A 7,131-nucleotide genomic window follows, 5' to 3' on the forward strand; every position below is an offset into this window, starting at 1 on the left:
GATTTTTGGCATGGTACAGGATTTGTTTTGACAATAACTTTACTGGAATTTTGTCGCTATGATAGTAGCATTTTTTGGATGGTATATGTGGATTCATATTAAAATGTATAGGGCAGTAGATGACTTATGAATTTTGGTCTTTTTTGCATACAAATTATATGTCTCTTTATCAAGAGGATTTCTTTGAATCTCATCATGTGATGGGCATTATAACTAATTTCTTAGCACCCATAAAAAAATGGTATGGCTTCTCACCCAAAACTCAATAGCATTGACATACTTGTTGTGGTATGGTAATTGGGACTAGGTATTTAATTAAACTGCTTTTAATGTTACACTTTTCATTTGTTGCCAATATCTCATACATAAGTATGTATTTCAAGTTCAAGCTAAGGGCATGAAATGCAATTACAAAAATACTGCTAGAATGCGTGTGCGTATTGATCCTGTCAGGATAACAACTATCAATGAGAAAATATTTTTAGAACGTAACAAGTAGGAACCAAAACCCTTGGTAGTTATTCACGATACAAATGACATAACCTTGTCTAGGACTAGACCTTTTCTTACCCGAAAAGCCAAAACTGTTGTACATTACCCTGAATAATTAATAACATTGTACTAACAATCAAGCAATCTATTCTGCTTGTTATAGCTGTCACATAGCCCTACACTCACTGACTCTCTCCCTATATACATTAGGGGTAGACTTTTTGGCTTGCGGTAGGGTAATACCCTCTTAAATATGGTTTTTATGGATTTATGATGATATAACTGTTTACATCTAATGGGGAAATCACGTATAACAAAGGGGTGGAGTTTTCCAAATGTAAGTATTTAGATCGGTTTGCCTTGTCTTCAACGTTTTTCATCTCCATTGGTTTTTCCTCTAGTCTAGTTTGAACAACCTCCTTTGTGTGCATGTCCTGCTGTATCATTTTTAGTTACACTATGTTGTTAAAAAAGCTTTTGATGAATAAGACTAATAAACTTTGTGGGTCTAGGCTAGGTATGTCCAAAATTAATTATTACTTCAAGGAGTAGGTAAATACACATGGTTAGAGACTCTCCTATTATAAGGGTATATGATGATGCATAGTTTTTTATAATAGAGAGTGTTAACACCGATATACGTAAGATAATTGTTTAAGTGGGTGACTTGGTATTGTCCCCCGATGTTGGCGTTCATCTATTGGCCGTTATGTGTATATGAATATGATTTACTCTGTGCCCCTAATATGTTATGCTACCATTCCTATAAAATAGAGGCCGATGTAGGATCCACTTAGGGGGATTATTGTGTATGGTTGTACCTCAAGCACAATTAGTTTTGTATAACCAACTTAAGGAGGATAGAAAAAAAATACCGCACGTTAATGTTTTATTATGTATACTAAGTATGTAAGTATTAGTCTCCTCTATGTAAAATTAGTATGCCTCAAGTCAAAAAAGAAGAACTTCGATTCAAAAACTAGTTGTTAGTTCTTAGGCCCATAAAAACTCTATGTATGTATGCCTCCAATTATTTAATTAAATCAGTCAAAGAACCAGATTTGGTCGTTTACACTTTCTCTATTAACAATTTCTAATCAAACCTGGTTGTTAGTCGTCATGAGTATCGTCAATTTTTTGTATCTACGCATTGCGTTGTTGCCTTGTGTAGCTTCGAATGTGTAGGCATAGCTTTCCTTGATACTACATTTGCTCTCTAATCAGTGGTTAATCATCGGTGTGTGGGATTGTGTTGGGGTTAGTGCTTGGAGATGGATAGATAGCGATGGTGGTTGTTGTGGGCAGATTGTATGTGCATTCTGAGTAGTATAAATAACATTCCAAGATCTTAGTGTTGCTATGAAAGATGTTGAGAGCTGGGTGCTTAGTAGTACTACAGCGGAAAATGGGCTTATAATTGTGCACTACTTGTGTGCATTGCTTGTGTGTGCATGCGCAACTGCCGCAGTAGTTGAGAGTGCCAAGAGTGAAAAAACCTTGCAATAGTACGCTTTGTTCTCAGGTTTTTATGCAATTTTAGAGTGCTAAATATAGTAGTATCCTAGTAAGGCAGCCCATTTGGTGCATTAAGGGTAGTCAACTTGTTAGGAGTGCACATGCTTGTAACATTTTGTTTTTTGGAGGGTTGCATCCACTCCATTTTCTATTAAGATAGTCATTCATTTGGTGTGTTGAATTTAGTTAAGCATCCGTTTAGTTTTAGTGAGCGTCCATGCATTTCTTTATGTTGAGGATTGCATCCATCCCTTTAAGTTTTCAAGCTAAGTGTATCCTATCTAATGTGAAGTGGTATTACTCACACATTGTTTGATTAAAACCTCACTTAGTGTATTTATGGATCCCTTACAAGACTAAGATCGATAATTTAACACCTGCTGTTATAGAGACGATTGAAAGCAAAACAACTCCCGTTTCTTGCTATGGTAGAATTTTCTGGGAAAGAAATTGAATGGTAATATTTTGATGGGCAGCTAAAGTTGATTAGATACTTTTTTGAGATGCTAACATGGTACTGGGCCATGGTCTTGCATTGGTCATTGTGCACATGACTTCCGTATTTGGATGGTGCCACCTTGACCTCTCACAAGATTGAGTCATCAGCCAAGCACATAATCTCAAAACAAGTCAAGCACATATTTTTTAGCAGCCACATGTCAATCCCCTACAGATTGTGTATATTTTCATCAAGATATTTTTCTTTTGTTGCCACTTTTTTCACATTTTAAAACTCCTCTAGATGATTGACATTAATCCATTCTTCGATCAATAAGAGTAACACTTGACAAAAAAACACATAATATTTGGATGCCAAAGACTGTAAACATGCATTATAATTGATTTTATATAGTTGCATCGTCCGTTGACTTGGAATTCTGAAACCACCATACCTAGGTTAATCTTTCAAGAAAAAGTTTATATAAAACGTCGTTTAAATTTATAGTGTATTTCTAGCCAAACTTTATGTTGAAATTTGTTAAGGGTTTAGGTATGCTACACGAATTCAAGACTTCTTGGTAAAATACAAAAGGCTCTATAAAATTTATTACAAAAACCAAATGTACAAATCTTCCTTTTGATTTATTTGTTCTACTCATTTGTTTAAGTGAATTAGCTTTTGTAAGAATAATCCGAACCTGATCTTCACTTGAGAAGAATTCCAAAGCTTTCAATGTATCACCAATATCTTTAGCACCACAAAATTGTTGAGGTTTCTTATGCGCAATAGAAGAAGCCCTGCCCAGTGTATGCAAGATCTTCTTCATGTCTTCTTTGCCTTTCAAAGGTCTAAGAATATTTTTTGATGGTATTGGCTATAGGTGTGTTGGCAAGTCTGGGTAGGAGCAGATTACCTGGGGTATACAGGACAAGCCCACGAGCAGCTTCAAGCACATGTTCATGAAAGTGATAATAGACCAAAATAGCATGACATTAGGAAGTTTGGACTCAAAAATGGGCCTTGTAAGAATTGTTGATGTGGAATAGCTTTCAAAAAGTGGGGATCGGATTTTGTTTGCAAATAAGATCCAAACTTGTCGGAGGTTGGATATTTAGAATCTACTCTTCAAATGCTATCTATTGATATATAGCACGCATGTATCGGACATTGCCTTCATGTAGATCTAGAAAAAGGTGATTTTAGATTGTTCAATCTCCTACAAAAGATTGGTTGTATCATAAATTCAATAAAGGTTTTTTTTGGTTAATTTATTGAATACTCTTGTTCAACAACATTCTCTATTTCGAGGATATAAACTTATATATTTATGTCTATGTCAATAATTAGTATATGGTTCTATATTGAAGGGATATACACCATAAAGACACACACACACACACACACACACACACACACATACACTCATAGCATGGGATGATGTGGATGGATCACAAGAAGAATATCAGATTATACACATGCTCCATAACTACCTAAATCATGAAGTACCAAAAAATCATGTAACATTTCAAAAAATAAATCAATATTGTGCCGGAATACTAAAGCTCAAATATTCAAGCTAACACTATTTCCAAGATGTGTCTAGATCTATATTCATGATTATGACTATACGTGATGGTTTATGCAAAAGAAAAAATGTGTCAGGAGGTACTTTGGCCACCAGTTTTCCCTCAGACAACATATGAACATGATTTTCACTCGGGTTGGGTGAAGGAAACGCTATGGTTGAAATTGCAAGCTTAACCCTAAGTGGAAGATCCCTCTTTTTTTTCTTCTATGTACTTTGAGTGTGCCCAATATTGTAATGTTTTCTATAATAAAAAACCTTCTGCTTTTTGGATGTTCCATATTTGGCCTAGCACATGGCGATGGTGGTGGGATACTATGGTGATTGGCTTACTATATATTGATAGCCGTTTTTCGGCTCTCCGTAATTGCCATAGTGAGTTAACCCACCCTACCAAAATCATCCAAACACTGTGGCTATCCCTACCATTTCACTGTACATAGGTGTGTGTGAGTTAGGGGACTTTTCCCATATCTTCTTAAAAACCCTTAATTAGCCAGTCACTGGGCTAGTTGAGCCAAAAAAATAAAAAAAATAAAAAATATAAGTATATTATGGCCCAAGGCCCACCTGGATAGATAGTCAACAGCAGTAAGTATGTAACATTTGCCTCTAGCTGTCATAGGTAGAGGACCTATTGCATCAATACCCCACTTCTCAAACACATCATAAGCCACAATGGTGCCTCTAATTTCTGATTTGAGAACCCTATTTGCCATGTTTTGACGCTCTTTACAAGACTTGCACCAATGATGAACATCACGTTGAACACTTGGCCACACATAACCCTCCTGCAAAACTTTATGCAAAGTGATCTTTGCAGCAAAGTGACCACCACAATAACCCTCGTGATTCTCCTCTAAAATTTTGTAAATTTCCTCTTTCCAAGGCACTTTTCTCATCACAAGATCAGCCCCCTTCATATACAAGGCATCACAAAGTAGAACATACCTTTTGGCACGACGTAGGAAGGCGTACCTTTATGGCTTTTCCAACTTTGATGGAAGCATACCTGTTTGTAGAAACTCTTTCTCCCTCTCTAAAGCTTCCCTTCCCAAATAAAGAGGAGAATCAGCCCTTATCACATACAATTGCCCAATTGAAGCTTGCGCTGAACCATGTGCTTCTTCATTTTGAGACCTGTCCACATGCCTTAAACTCCAAGCTTCAAAATGCTTAAGCAGATTCTTCACTTGAAAACACATATTTTTCAGCCTTGGATTCTTACTTTGCCACACCCCAAGTACTTGCTTAACCACCAAAAGAACATCACCTCTTACCCTCACACGACGGATGCCAAGCTCAAGGCAAAGGTTGAGACCTTTCTCCAAAGTAGCATACTCAGCTTCATTGTTGCTTTGTGCGGTAAGCTTCAAACTCCTTTTAGTTACAAAAGCACCTTGAGGATCATAAACTACCACACCTCCTGAAGCTTCACCATGCGCTTTCGTGTAAGAGCCATCAAAAAACAATAGATAGGAATTGTCTATGTCAGGAGCTTCCATGTGTTGCTTCTTTATTGCATCCTCCTTAAGAAGAAGAGGGCTTTCCTTATAGGTAAGCAAATCAGCCAATGTAGCCCTTGTACTCTCCTCAACAAGAAAAGAGAATTGGAATTCCTGTAGCTCCACAATCCACTTCATGAGCCTCTTTGACAAAGTAGGGCTATTCACCAATTGAGGTAGAAGAGTGTAGCTAGTGAGGAATGTGAATGGTTTAGGGAGAAGGTAGTGCCTAAACCTTCTACATGCATAAATCACACTCACCATAATGAGCTCCACCTCAGTATAGCCTCTCTCCACCTCTAGCTTCACCTTGCTACCACAATAGATAGGCTTCATGTAGTGAGAATTGTTACCTCGTTGAAGAAGCATAGCTCCAATAGCATCCTCACCTACTGATGGATTCACATAAAACTCCTTATCCCAATTAGGAGCTTGCATAGCAGGAAGAGGACCAAGAACCTCTTTGATACCTTGAAAAACCTCTTCACATTCATTTGTCCATTGTAGAGGATCCAACGTTCCTACTTGTTGTAGAGGATAAAGAAGTTGAGAGGACAAAGGAATGAACCTTGCCATATACTTCACCTTTTGAATAAAAGTAGAAAGTTTCTTTGTATCTTTAGGTGATGGGAGGAGCACCAAAGCCTTCACTTTGTCAGGATCCGCTTCAATCCCATTCTTTGAGATCATATGCCCCAAAAGCTTCACTCTTGGTTGAGCAAGATGACATTTCTTTGGGTTGAGTTGACCTCCACTTTTATCATATTTCTTCAATGCCATCCCAAGCTTTGCACAATGATCCTTTCTAGAGATATAAACACAAAATTCATCAATAAGATCCTTCACAAACTTGCCAAGAATGGGAGAGAACACCTTGTTGACGCGCTTTTGATACTATGCACAGCCATTCATAAGACCAAACGGAAGTACACAATAACAAAAGCATCCCCATGGAGTGATAAATGTGGTCTTCATTCGATCTTCCAAAGCCAAGATGAGCTAAAAATATCCAGAGAATCCATCACATACGCTATATCTCTCATGCCCTGCAATAGAATCAAGTATGTCATCTATGAAAGGAAGAGGGTATGGATCCCTCTTCATGGCTGCATTTAGAGGCTTAAAATCAACACATATCCTCCACTTTCCATCCTTCTTGGGTGTGACAACAACAGGACTCACCCATTTTGCAGTGCTCACAGGACTTATGAAACCTGCTTCAAGAAGCTTGTCTACCTCTTCCTTTAAAGCATTAAGTTGTACCTGTCCCATTCTCCTTAGCTTTTGGTGTACGGGTTGAGCTCCTTCCTTGATTGGAATGTGGATTTCCTCTCCCTTAAAGCCTCTAATTTCCTCATAAGAAGTGATTAATAAATGGGGAAATTTTTGTATCATATGCAGGTACTCACCCTTCTCATGACTAGTCAAGTCGGAAGACAACATACCTTGTATCAACTCCTGTTTGACATTAGGTTGAACTTCGGGTTGTATCAGCTCTTCAATCTGCTCATAAGGACCAGAGATATCCTCATTCTCCATAAGGCCAAGAAATCTTTGTTTCTCATCATGCTCTTCTTCAAGAAACAAGGAGG

This window comes from Adiantum capillus-veneris, chromosome 6 (genome assembly GCF_014529385.1).
Source record: "Adiantum capillus-veneris isolate H3 chromosome 6, ASM1452938v2, whole genome shotgun sequence".
In the NCBI taxonomy this organism is placed as follows: Eukaryota; Viridiplantae; Streptophyta; class Polypodiopsida; order Polypodiales; family Pteridaceae; genus Adiantum; species Adiantum capillus-veneris.